We start from the raw sequence: 14,625 nt of genomic DNA, 5'->3' as shown, positions 1-14,625 counted from the left end.
TATGACTTGTAATACTTGGTGGGATAATATACTAAACATGTATTTTAACCATTTTTACAATAATATATAACTCCTTTTGCAACAAAAAGTTACACAACACATTTTCAGATAATAGAGGAAAAAGAGATGCCTTCCAATTTAACACTGTTGACCTCGAATGCACAATTGGCTCTATTCAGTAAGGGGTTGAGTGGTCAGTCAAGTTATGGGTTGGTGAGGGCGTGTGGGTGTCGCTGACTTTAAAGCTTGTGAGTTATAGGCAAGTGAATTTACCAGTCCTAGCCTGTAACTCTTAAAATCAAAACCATTGTGGGGATAATAATAAATAAAATCCCCTATGGATGGTGCGGTTAGGCTAAATTAAAATTAAAAAAATGTGAAAACTCTAACTAGCCCCCACTACTTTTAAGACCACCTGAGGGGATGAGGTCCAAGGCTGCCATCCAGCAATGATGCAGGAAGCTCTGGTTTTTTTAGTATTTGCCATTTTTTTTATACTTCTGTGCACCAGAGGCCCTCAGTGTTATGGCCATCTCCAGTTATTTCAACAGGCTCTAATTCTAGTTGTTTTCATTTTGTAGTAGTTGGCTTTAGTGAATTTTGGCCAACTTGTGTTGGAATTTTGACCAACTTGTGCGAGTTTGCTGCTGCAAACACCCTTTCGCCATTTAGCGAGCACTCGTACTTTAGTGAAATACTTGCCGAGTGCGATTCAGTGTCGGAGATAAACAAATAACAATCCTCTCATAGATTGCAATGGAAACATTTGAATCTGGACTAATACATCATACACACTATATGGACAAAAGTATTGGGACACCTAACCAATACACCAACAGTGACTTTTATGACATTGCATTCTAAATACATTGACATTAATATGTCGTTTTATGTAAAGGTGAGGTAAGATGCCCCTTGGGACATACCTGTACATAATGTATTTTTCCGCAGCAGCAGGACATCTCCCTGCCACTACAGGGAAGATCAGGCTGTCCTTTGACAGACTGGACTTCCCCTGCCAGCAGAAGCCAACATCACTACTACACCATTGTATATATCCTTCCATTAGGTAACAGTAAGAAAGTATTTTTTAATACAATATAGCTAAAAAAATAAAATCAAATAAACAATATAGAGGTCTCAGTTATGTCACAAAGGGATCTCTATCAATATTGCCATGAGAACAGTGTGAAATAAATAAATAACGTGTTTTAACCTTATTTAGATAGCACTACCCCCAGGACCGGACCTGATTCCAGTAGGTGGCGGCTGCCGCGTAGAGGTGCGGGGTCTTCCTCGTCCTTGCGGCGGCGGAAGATGTTTAGCGGAGGTGGGAGGTCTCCCTCTTCTCCGCGGTGACTGGAGCTGCTGTGCCGAGCGGGGGGTCTCCCCCTTCTCCGCGGCGGCTGTAGCTGCTGTGCCGAGGCGGGAGGTCTCCCCCTTCTCCGGGGCAGCTGAGGCTGCAGTGCCGAGGCGGGGGGTCTCCCTCATCTCCGTGGCGGCTGCAGCTGCTGTGCCGAGGCGGGGGGTCTCCCTCTTCTCCGATCCGAGGACCCGGAGGAACCAGCAGCAGCAAGGTACCTCTGTGAGTTCTGCTTGGCTTTTTGCAGTTGCATTTAGCTTGGACACACAAGCGAATCCTGAGCTGGGGCGAATCTCCTAAGTGACATCTCTAAGTGAGGAGTTACAAGCAAAGAAGGAGTTAAAAAGCAAAAAGGAGGGGAAAGTATACATCCTTGTTATTCCATATATATTTATATATATTTTGCACCTTACTGTCTGTTTTTGCCAGTTATTTGAGCTATCCCCATTGCCAAGATGTCCTCCATGTTTGACAATGCGGTCAGGTGTACATCTTGCTCAATGTATGCAATCCTTGATCAGCGCTTCGAGGGTGCATATTGCTGTGCGAGATGTGTGCAGGTTGCTCATTTGGAAGCACAAATCCTGAGTCTAGAGGAGCAACTGGCAACACTGAGATCTATTGACAACTTGGAGAGGAGTCTGCTGCTCACTGAGCAAGCTCTCTCGCGGGTAGAGGTGGGGGAGGATAGCGGGATGGAGGTACAGGACAGTCAGGCAGCTAGCTGGGTTACAGTTAGAAGGCGGGGTAGGGGGAAAAGCGCCAGGGAGGCTAGTCCTGATCTAGCACACCCCAACAAGTTTGCCCGGTTGGCAGATGAGGGGGATGTTAGTTCAGAGTTAGCAATACTGCAGCAAGTCACTGCCTCTGACCTCCAGAGCGGTGTCTGCTCCAGTAAGGAGGGAAGGACGAGCACAGGGCAGGCCAGACAGGTGCTGGTAGTAGGGGACTCTATTATTAGGGGGACAGACAGGGCAATCTGTCACAAAGACCGGGATCGCCGAACAGTGTGTTGTCTGCCTGGCGCTCGAGTTCGGCACATCGCGGATCGGGTTGACAGATTACTGGGAGGGGCTGGAGAAGACCCAGCTGTCATGGTGCACATTGGCACCAATGACAAAGTAAGAGGTAGGCGGAGTGTCCTTAAAAATGATTTCAGGGACTTAGGTAGCAAGCTCAAGGCAAGGACCTCCAAGGTAGTATTTTCTGAAATATTACCTGTACCACGTGCCACACCAGAGAGGCAGCGGGAGATTAGGGAGCTAAACAAGTGGCTCAGAAGCTGGTGTAGGAAGGAGGGGTTTGGGTTCATGGAGAACTGGGCCGACTTCTCTGTCGGATACAGGCTCTACGGTAGGGACGGGCTGCACCTCAATGGGGAGGGTGCAGCTGTACTCGGGGAGAAGATGGCCAGAAGGGTGGAGGAGTGTTTAAACTAGGGAAAGGGGGGGAGGGAAACTACAATATAGAAGGGGAAGATAGTATAGATAGAGAGCTGGGGCATATAAATGTACCTGGGGGTGGAGCGGAGGGAGGGGTTAGAATAGTTAATAGGGATAGGCTTGATAGGAGAAAAAACCATACACCTCTAAATTGTATGCTTACTAATGCCAGAAGTCTGACCAATAAAACTGGCGAACTGGAGTTAATAATGTCTGCAGAAAATTATGACATAGTGGGTATAACAGAGACATGGTTGGATGATAGCTATGACTGGGCGGTTAACATACAGGGTTATAGTCTATTCAGGAAGGATCGAAAAAAACGAAAAGGGGGAGGAGTTTGCCTTTATGTAAAGTCCAGCCTAAAGGCCACACTGCGGGAGAATATATGTGAGGGAAATGATGATGTGGAGTCATTATGGGTAGAAATATATGGAAAGAAAAATAATAAAATACTGATCGGGGTTTGCTATAAGCCACCAAATATAATTGAAGCAGCAGAAGATCAATTATTAAAGCAAATAAACAAGGCAGCAAATCACAATGAGGTGGTTATTATGGGGGACTTTAACTATCCCGACATAAACTGGGAAACCGAGACCTGTGAATCTCATAAAGGAAACCGCTTTCTGACTATAAGTAAAGATAATTATCTGTCCCAAATGGTACAGGACCCAACCAGAGGGGGCGCTCTACTGGACTTAATATTAACCAACAGACCTGACAGAGTAACTAATGTGCAGGTCAGAGGGCACCTAGGAAATAGTGATCACAATATAATACATTATAACTTGTCGTTCAATAAGGGAACTCTTAGAGGAGCCACAAGAACTATGAACTTTAGGAAGGCAAAGTTTGATCAACTAAGAGAAGCCCTTAACACTGTAAATTGGGAAAATGTCCTCAAAAACAAAAGCACAGACACTAAATGGGAGATTTTTCAAAATATCTTAAATTCTCACTGTGAAAAGTACATACCGTATGGGAATAAAAGTGTCAGGAGCAAGAAAAAACCAATGTGGATAAATAAAAATGTAAAGGTGGCAATAAATGGCAAAAAAAAGGCATTTAAGCTACTAAAACAGGAAGGCAGTGAGGAAGCACTAAGAAGCTATCGGGAAAAAAATAAAATATGTAAAAATCAGATAAAAGCAGCAAAAGTGGCGACAGAAAGACTCATTGCCAAAGAGAGTAAAACAAACCCCAAAATGTTCTTTAACTATATAAATAGTAAAAAGGTTAAAAATGAAAGCGTCGGCCCCTTAAAAAGTAATGAGGGAGACGTTATAGATGGGGATCAGGAAAAAGCGAATCTATTAAATATATTCTTCTCTGCTGTATTCACAGAGGAAAATGAAATGCCAGGTAATATACAGCAGGATGAGATAAATGCCCCAGTACATGTCGCCTGTCTAACCCAGGAAGAAGTGCAGTGCCGCCTAAAAAAAATCAAAATAGACAAATCACCAGGTCCAGATGGCATTCACCCCCGCGTTCTAAGGGAGTTAAGTAATGTAATAGACAGACCCCTATTTCTAATATTCAAGGACTCTATAGTGACCGGGTCTGTTCCCCAGGACTGGCGCATTGCAAATGTTGTGCCAATATTCAAAAAGGGGACCAAAAGTGACCCGGGGAATTATAGGCCTGTTAGTTTAACTTCTGTTGTATGTAAACTGTTTGAGGGTTTCCTAAGAGATGCTATTTTGGAGAATCTCAATGAAAATAAATGTATGACTCCATATCAGCATGGGTTTACAAGGGATCGGTCCTGTCAAACTAACCTGATCAGCTTTTATGAGGAGGTGAGCTCAAGACTGGATCGGGGAGAATCGCTGGATGTCGTATATCTTGATTTTTCCAAAGCATTTGATACGGTGCCACATAAAAGGCTGGTACATAAAATGAGAATGCTTGGGCTGGGGGAGAATGTGTGTATGTGGGTAAGTAACTGGCTCAGTGATAGGAAACAGAGGGTGGTTATTAATGGTACATACTCTGAGTGGGTGACTGTTACTAGTGGGGTACCACAGGGGTCAGTTTTGGGTCCTATTCTTTTTAATATATTTAATAATTTAATGACCTTGTAGAGGGATTGTATAGTAAAGTATCAATCTTTGCAGACGATACTAAGCTCTGTAGCGTGGTTAACACAATAGAGGACAGTGCACGATTACAAATGGATCTGCATAGGTTGGAGGCTTGGGCTGGGATGTGGCAGATGAGGTTCAACACGGATAAATGTAAGGTTATGCACATGGGGAAGAAAAATCCAGGCTGGGAATATGTATTAAATGGGAAAACACTGGGGACGACTGACATGGAAAAGGACTTAGGAGTCTTGGTTAACAGTAAATTTAACTGTAGCGACCAGTGTCGGGCAGCTGCTGCTAAGGCAAATAAAATCATGGGGTGCATCAAAAGGGGCATGGATGCCCATGACAAGGAAATAATTCTACCATTGTACAAGTCACTAGTCAGACCACACATGGAATACTGTGTACAGTACTGGGCACCAGTGTACAAGAAAGATATAGTGGAACTGGAGAGGGTTCAAAGACGGGCAACCAGAGTAATAAGGGGAATGGAAGGACTGCAGTACCCAGAAAGATTATCAGAATTAGGGTTATTTAGAAAGACGGCTTAGGGGGGACTTAATAACTATGTATAAATATATAAGGGGGCAGTACAGAGATCACTCCCAGGACCTATTTATACCCAGGACTGTATCTATAACAAGGGGACATCCTCTACGGCTGGAGGAAAGAAGGTTTCTACACCAGCACAGACGGGGGTTCTTTACAGTAAGAGCGGTGAGACTATGGAACTCTCTGCCAGAGGAAGTGGTAATGGTAAACTCAATAAAAGAGTTTAAAAGGAGCCTGGACGTGTTTCTTGAAAGCAATAATATCACAAGTTATGGATAGTAGATTAATAGGGACAGAACGTTGATCCAGGGATTTATTCTGATTGCCATATTTGGAGTCGGGAAGGAATTTTCCCCCTGGTATGGGGCAATTGGCATCTGCTTCATAAGGGTTTTTTGCCTTCCTCTGGATCAACACGGTAGGGACACAATATGTATATAGGTTGAACTTGATGGACTTTGGTCTTTTTTCAACCTTATGAACTATGTTACTATGTTACCTAACAATTACCACTCATAATTATTATGTTTAGTGTTTTCTATGGTTTCTAAAAAGCCCTTTTCATGGAAAAAGGATGTCTAATTTGTAAGATGCCCCTTAGAACATACCTGTATGAAATGAATTTTGTACATGAATGTCCTAAGAGGCATCTTAAAAATTAGACCTATTTTTCATGCATTCCTATTTTCCATGTATAAAAAAATACCAGCATATGGTAAAATTGCAAAAGAAATACTGTCTTTGAAGTACTAAAGACAGTATTTTTTTCTGACAATTTTACCAGATGTTGGTTTAATCATAATCTTTTTGATACATGGAAAACAGGAATGCATGGAAAATAGGACTAATTTGTAATTAGATAAAACTGAAAAGAGTTAATAATTGCCACATTAGTAACCATGGTTTACTATCTATATGCTTTTCCCATTTAAAAGATTTCACTCGGGCTGCCCCATATCTCTGGAATCTACTTCCACCGAACCTTTAGTATTCACCCTCCCAACATTCAACAAACATCTCAAAACCCACTTCTTCAGAGAAGCCACACCATCTTAGCTGCTAAAACTTCCCTGTCAGTTATACAACCCCAAACTACCTCTCACCCTTTCCTTTATCTGTGCCTTATGTTTCTTCTCACCCCATTCCCTCACGATTGTAAGCTTGCAAGCAGGGCTCTCTCCACCTAATGTATTGGGTTGTCTTGTTATACCCCTTGAATTTATGTATTGTATTAAGCGCTGCGTACATTGTTAGCGCTATATAAATAAAAGATAATAATAATAATATGGTTACTTTTTCAATGCTTTATTTTGACAATTATTTTTTTTATTTACATAAACAATTTACATAAACACTAGTTGACAAACTAACATATCGGAGTTAAAACTGATAAGAGAAAAACAAAAAGAGATATTGTTGCTTAAAACTTAAATTGCATCTTTCCAAGTCTAAATGAAAGTTTAAACAAGTGTGTATTAGATTTTTAAGCAGCCCATTTACATTTAGGTGGAATTCATTACAACTTTTAATTCCAGTGAAAAATTACCATGTTTCAAACTTCTTCAATAACTTTTGTCATTCTTCATCAAAGCTTCAGGCAAATATTCCTTCTCAAGACTCATCAGAAAGTGCTGCATCATCTAGAGTATTTTACATTTGGGGTCATTACAGGTATGATATATAGCATTATATTTCCTGCTTTTTGTGGTAGCTCAAAGGAAGCAGAAAGGGCAAAGTGTGACCTATACATGAATTGCTATTTTACCAGTTTCTGCCAACGGATATACTTTTTTAGCAGTGACATGGCAGCTATCAATTTAGTCATACAGAATTCATGGATGAATAACAAAAATAGATTTGGCACAATCGAAGCACTCTTTAGCATCCAAGTTTCACAGAACACTTTTAAAGGCTTCTTAACATTTTTTGACTATTCTTTTTTTATGTTAGAAGAAAGGATTAATAACATCACAATGAGCGAACATTTACAAAACATTGATTGTATAAGTGTTAGAATGAAAAAAAAGAGGTTATGTACTTCATCAGTGGCGTTAAAATATCACAAAGTGTGTCAGAATCCCAGAAAATGATACTGGTTGATAAATATATAGAACCAAGAATTACTTGTTAAGTTTTGGGTCCCTGGGATGGAGCATTACGAGAGAAGGCTGGGCCTCCACCCCAAATATTCTTGCCCGCTGTGGGTATTATACTACCCCCTTCTGGGTGTCTCTTACACAGACACAGCTAAAACACAATCCTTCATGTGCACAGTGTAATGCATTGTGCATAGGCAGTATTTTTATACCAGGACTGTATTTTTCCCGAATCAAATACAGCCACCAAATTTTGTCAAAATTAACTGTCTGAAAATGAACGTGTCAACATTTCAAAAACAAAACAACATTTCTTCCAAAATGATTTTGTTTGCCATACACAAGTCTTAAGGCTTTACTATCAGCTTAGATTTAGGCAAATTCTACAAAACTGAAATGATGGACAATAACCCCAAATATACTGCAAAAACAACCAAAAGAGCTTTTCAAGGCCTAGTAGTGGCATATTATTCAATGGCCAAGTCAGTCACCAGACCTAAACCCAATTGAAAATACAATTCACTTGCTGAAGGTAATTTTTATTTTTATTTTTTAAACATTTTCTAATTAAAAAGTAACAGTTTTAACTATTTTATATGTCTCTTCATGGCTCTTTAGAAAAATTACCAATTTCTAATGCAATTGGATCATAAAATATCAACAAATATCAATATCATTTCTTTATCCAATAAGCTAAAATAGCCTGTTTTTTGTTTGGACATCAATTAGACAAAAAAAGCCATTAAAGGAGGATAACAACATGTTCTGTAGAAGTAAAGTTTTGCTGGATAAAGTCCATAAAAAAGAGAGAAGAAATTGACAGAGCAAAGGTATCCAAGATCAGACACGGTTCCATCTTCTTTTGTTTATCAATTAAGAGCTGTTCCAGAAAGGCGTACTTATTGAATCATTAGCATTATACCGTAGGTCTAAAATTAAATATACAATAACCCATTCTGTTGCTATTGCTAAACATCAAATGATTCTATGGAAATAGAAATCATGAAAGGAAACTGAATAAATAAAAGGATATCTCTTTCTGGCTTTGGAAAGGTCCATTTAACATTAAGCAAAATCAATATTAACTGGATTGATTTCCTTCAAGGAGGAAGTATAATTGTTTCACATAATGTACCTAATGCATAACATTACCAAAGTAATTACATTATTATCTACTTCTACTTCTATATGCACAGAGCTAAATGTAAACTGAGTATTATTTGTAAAACTACATTATACACAACACAGTGGTGAGTTCTCAATATAATTAACACAGTATTCTTAGTTCAAGGTCAAAAGACTGATATGAAAAAAAACATCTATTCCAGGAATATTGTGTAGATCTAAATAAACAATATTTTTAAACAAGATATATTAGTAATTTTGACCTTGTAGCAATGCATAAAATCTCTACAAACATATGAGACAAGTCTGCCATTTACAGAATATTGTGGTAAAGGAAATCAGAAACACATTTAATTGACTTCATTTGATTTTATTATTATCAATATTGGCAATCATAATATTTAAGCTGGGGTACAGCATAAATCAGTTTAAGGGAATTTTTTTTATGTAATGATGATATCAATTAAAAGGTCAGTGCTGCCTTGGATTTTATCTACAATAGCTTGCAGACAGATTGTCATGTACAAGACTTGTCTTTAAACCATGAAAGCAATTTTACATTTTAGGGAAAGCAGGTAAAGAGAAAAGCATGAGAGCATTAAAAAGACACATTGGCAGCAGCTGGGCGGAATCTGGGAGAAGCAAGTATACGCTTAACATCACGTTGCTGTTGGACAGACGTGCACGCAGTGAGAGGGCAGGATGATGCAGAAGTCTGAGTGGGACGTCAGAAACCTAGGAGTTGCCCACACATCCATGAGAATCCCTCAGTCACTCTTGAACCTTATGTCTCCAGCTGTGGCTGCAGGTTTTGGGAGAGCCCGTGATACAAAAGATTACCAAATCAATCCAGAAGTTTTTGCCTGCAAAACAGAAGAAATCACAACTACTATCAGACAATATCTTCTCTGTGGACTGTGACCCATCTCTCTTTAACACAATAAAGCATGTGACGCAGACCACAAGCTGTCATCACTACATGGGTAACGGAGGTGTTCACAGTGCTGGCAGACATACTATTGGTCAGTGGAGTGTCAGAGAAAAGACTGGGCTTCTCACTCTGCCATATGCAAACCGACCAGTGTGAAAACCAAACCAGCTGCCCAGTTCCAGTTGAAGCTGCCGAAAAGAAAGCAGGTCCTTCGGTTAAACCCGCAGTTGGTGATCTCTCAAAGTGTCATGAAACCGAAAAGAAAATAATTTTGTGTGATTTACAAGAGTTGGGAATAAGAAAAGTGACAGAGTTTCAGGGCTATGTTCTGGAATTCTCAAACCCCAGTCATTTCTTTACATATCCCTATAACGAGAAATCAGTGAAGTATTTTTTCAAGGTGACAACTACACTACAGGAGATATACTCAAAGTCTGAGGACCTAAAGAAGGAATATACCCCTGTCGTAGGGGAAATCTCTGTGGCCAGATATTTCAAAGACCAGCAGTGGTACAGGGTGCTGGTGCAGAATGTGGATGCCACCATGAGAAAAGCGCATGTCCTGTACAAGATTCCATTAGCATCATTGAGGTGCTACAGGTAGAGGTGCCCTGTTTTGCAGTGGATATATGTGTGCAAGCCTCAGGGATACATGTGGCCAAACTACTTCTGCAGAAAGGATTTCACCTACGATGGAGGACGTAGCTTAACCCCTTAATGACAAAGCCCGTACATGTACGGGCTCAAAATACATTGTTTTCAATGGGTTTAGGGACCGCCCATTGTCCTTAAGGGGTTAAAAGAAAAGGATTGGTGCTTTGCCAGTAACGGCCATTGACAAGGCAGCAAGAAAAAAGGAGCTGTCGGATACTCCTAAATCTCCACCACAGATCTACGCAGAAATAAAGCACCCTGTGGAATTGTATTGCCAGCAACTTCAGAATGCAAAGAAACTTTGATAGAGCAGAAAGCTGATGGAGTTGATGAGTAAACATTACAGCACAGTGCCACCCGTTCCCAGCTTCATACCTGCTGAAGTCCAAGGCCAAGTCTGTAGCGCCCACAGTGTGCAGAGGACAAATACTGGTATTGAGCTAAAATCCTGGAGAAAGGGTCACAGAGGTTTTGTACTGGTTGATTACATTGATTTTGGAAATGTGGAAGTGCTGCCCCAATCCAGACTACGACCCTGCCACGTTAACCCTTTAAGGCCGAGGACTCATGGGGGTATGTTTGAGTTGGGGAGGGGGGCACTGTTGCATTTCTGGGAAGGCTCCTAACCTGCCTACCTAGTCTCTTATTATGTCTAAGTAACCCTGTGCTCATTGGGGGGCACATAGTGACCCAGAAACCCAGTCTGGTCTGCTGGAACCAGACTCCCATGGACTAGTTGGCTATTGGGGCTCCAAAACCCAGGAAGATACGTTAAGCACGTGGTGGGGCAGCACTTGGTCTTGGTTACCCGGTCGCGGCTATGGAACTCTGGCCCGGCTACCGCACGGACTGTTCCTGTGGATGCTTCCAACGTTGTTGGCCAGAGTCCCGACGTTGGATCACGTTGCTTTTTGGATGATAACATCTGGAAAGGGCATACCGACAGCTGCAAGACCGCGTTTGGCGGACTGCCCCAGAGACAGAGAATATTATGGCACCAGCAGTTCTCTGCCCACTTCTCTCTGTGGCCACAGAGACTGACTGTGACAGTGCTACACCATCCGGCCCTAACGCCCCAGCTGAAGCGTTGGCATCCGGGCAGAGTGCCCAAGCCTCTGTCCTCCTCATCAGGGAGATGGCGCAGCCGGCCCATCTTCACAGCGGCAGCCACAGCATCAGGGAGGGGATGCAGATGGTGTCCCTCCCCAGCGGATGAGTGCAGTCCCAAGAGATGACGCAGCCAGCCCACCTCTCCAGCGGCAGCTGGAGCACCAGGGAGGGGATGCAGGCGGTGTCCCTCCCCAGCTGCTGAGTGAGAGGGCCCAGAAGATGGCGCAGCCGGCCCATCTCTCCAGTGGCAGCACCAGGGAGGGAATGCAGGCGGCATCACTCCTCAGCGGGTGGATGAGAACCCAGGCGATGGTGGAGCCGGCCTACCTCACCAGCAGCAGCCGGAGCACCAGGGAGAGGATGCAGGTGGCATCCCTCCCCAGCGACTGAGTGATGTTCTGGGAGAGGGCGCAGCCGGCCCATCTCTCCAGCGGCAGCACCAGGGAGGGGATGCAGACAGCATCACTCCCAAGCAGCTGAGTGCACTGCAGGGAGAAGGGGCAGTCAGCAGTCTCTCGAGCGGCGGGTATGTTCATCAGAAGAGGCAGAGGATGGCACCTCGCCAGCAGCAGCCGGAGCACCAGGGATGGGATGCAGGCGGCATCACTCCCCAGCGGATGGATGAGAACCCGGGAGATGGTGCAGCCGGCTCACCTCACCAGCATTAGTCTGAGCACCAGGGAGGGGATGCAGGCGTCGTCATTTCCCAACAGCTGCGTGCACTCCAGGGTGAAGGGGTGGTCGGCAGTCTCTCCAGTGGCGGGTATGTTCATAAAAAAGGGATGTTGTGCTGTGCCTCTTCCTCAGATGATGGAAACTGGTACAGAGCAAAGGTGTTGGATAATGGCATGACCGGCATGGTGAAAGTGTGTTTTTTAGATTATGGGAATGATGAAGAAGTTACTGTGGATAGGCTCCATGTGTTGCCTGGCAGATTTCTGGAGCTTCCTTTTTAGGCTGTTAAATGTCAGTTGTTGCGGGGACAAAGCTACAGTCAAAAGCTGTTAGTACAAGTGAGGATGGCTACTCTGTAGAGTTAATGAAGAGTGAGAGCTCCAGGCTGATTGTTGATTGATTGATTGATTATTGCCTAGTGTGAGGCTTGTTCCGACGATAACAGGAGAAACATATCCTTGCCAGTGGAAATATGTAGAATTACCAATAGAATCCCGCGTGTTGAGTGTGATCAGTCCAGACCTGTTCTATGCCTTTCCAAAAGAAAATAGAGTTGACATACAGAAGTTAAAACAGGTGATGGTGGGTATTGCAGTGTATTGCAAAACAGAGGAGACAAAGTTGAGCTATAAACTGTCAGTGGGGGAAATGTGCTGTGCCACATGTACAGATGATGGCCACTGGTACCGAGCGATAGTGTTGAACATCTTTTTGTCTACAGCTAAAGTTGCATATGCCGACTATGGGAACACTGAGGATCTGCCCTTCTCATCCCTTCTCCCCATTAAGAATTTCCTGGATCCCGCTGTACAGATTGTGAAATATGCTCTGGCAGACTTAACGCCGCTTTCAGAGGAGTGGTCACCAGCAGTTACAAAACTGCTAAGAATGCTAGTTCAGGAGGAGAAATATCACATTGACAGCACTGTCCATGAATGCTGGAATCTATTCTGTGTCTGTGGAAAAGCGTCAGGAGACCGGAGTTTTAAATGTGGCTGAAAAGCTTGACAGCAAAGGCTTGGCCCATGACTCTCACTCTACAAGAGGTCATTGTAAAGGTAAAGACGAATGCTGTTGTTCCAGAGACCTGCTCAAGAGTGTAGAAAAGTTGGAGGAAACACTTCCCATTTTCCTTAATGTGGAAAACATTTAATGATCACAGTGTTTCCCAAAGCTTCAGAGTTCTAGTGATGTCACACAGGGGGAAAAAAAAGACACATTGGCTTCTTGGTAGTTTTCTGACTATGTTTAGAAAGCAGCTCCAATTCATGGTCACTGACCAGAAATTCAGAAATGTTGCAATTGAGAACACAGTAATAATAGGCACATTAATGGGGTAATTAAGTGTAAAGTCCCTATATAACATAGGTGGCAAAAATGCTAAAAGATTAAATGCAAAAAGATTAGATTAGGTTTTCAATAAAATATTTTTTTTTCTCTGTTAAAAGATCCTCACATTTCATATTTTATTTTGCTACTATGGAAGTTAAAGCTTAACATGGTCCCCTGCAATAAAAAACAATTTTTTCCTTTCCTACGGACCATTTATATTAACATACAAACACATTCATGTTGCATTTAATAAAATGGATGTGTTGACATAAGAAATCCTAATGAAAAGTAATGGCTACAAGTTGTGAATACAACTGTTTATTGTCACAAATAATGCAGCACATTCCAGTAGCATCCAAGCCTGTTTTAAAAGCCTATATTTCAGTGACAGTAATGATATTGAGTTTCCATGGGGACATGCACTGTAAGCAGGGACAGATTAATAATGTGGGCAAGGGCCCCCCACTTGTTGCAATATAATCATGTATTTGCACAAGATTTATACAGTACGTCTTCTGCTGGTTAAAGCCCAGAGGGGGACCTATGTGGTGCATGGGGCCCTCTCCTGCCAAAAGTGTATTTGCAGATACACAGATAGAATCTATTATAGGCATCAGTGATGGCAGAATGAGCTTCCTATCATGTGATATGACCAGCTTGTAAGAAGCTCCTTTTATAGTCACATGCTGCAGTAAGTGGAAGCTGCATGACTTGCTGCTTACCTTTTTATTACATCATGGCCTTGTTTTCTTATGATTGGTTTTAACATGATAGAACCATCACTGCTTCGAATATACACACATTCGCACATATGTTTATAGGACAATATACCATCTCCAAAAATTCTTACAACAGAAAGAGTTAAATAACTATAAGAAATAAAGCCCATTATATCAAGACTCACCCTTGCTCTTCTAAGTCTTGTTTATGAAAAGCAAATAGCATATCGAGTATAGTGATGCACAAGTCACGAGAAACAAATAGTCTGGTCAGCTTTTCTAAATCAAAATCATCGATCGCTAAAGCTTTTGTATACTGCATAGCGCTGTAGTTACAGGAGACAATCAATAAGAGATGCACTGAGGTTTCACAATCTATGATCAAAAAAAGCATAACAACGAAAACAAATCCAAGAGATCAAGGATATCTACAGGTCACTTTGCCCTTACTGTAGATAAGAATAGGAAAATAGATTAAGACTCCCATAACAGATTACTTGAAATATAAATGTTATGAGTAAATATACCGC

General features: G+C 42.1%; 1 pseudogene; it reads left to right on the top strand.

Annotated features, from left to right (window-relative positions):
• Nucleotides 1-8,678: 8,678 nt before the first annotated feature.
• LOC128501704 (tudor domain-containing protein 1-like) lies at nt 8,679-13,197 on the top strand (annotated as a pseudogene).
• Nucleotides 13,198-14,625: the final 1,428 nt, after the last annotated feature.

The sequence above is a fragment of the Spea bombifrons genome, chromosome 1, assembly GCF_027358695.1.
Source record: "Spea bombifrons isolate aSpeBom1 chromosome 1, aSpeBom1.2.pri, whole genome shotgun sequence".
Taxonomy (NCBI): Eukaryota; Metazoa; Chordata; class Amphibia; order Anura; family Pelobatidae; genus Spea; species Spea bombifrons.
This window is presented reverse-complemented; position numbering and strand designations above follow the sequence as displayed.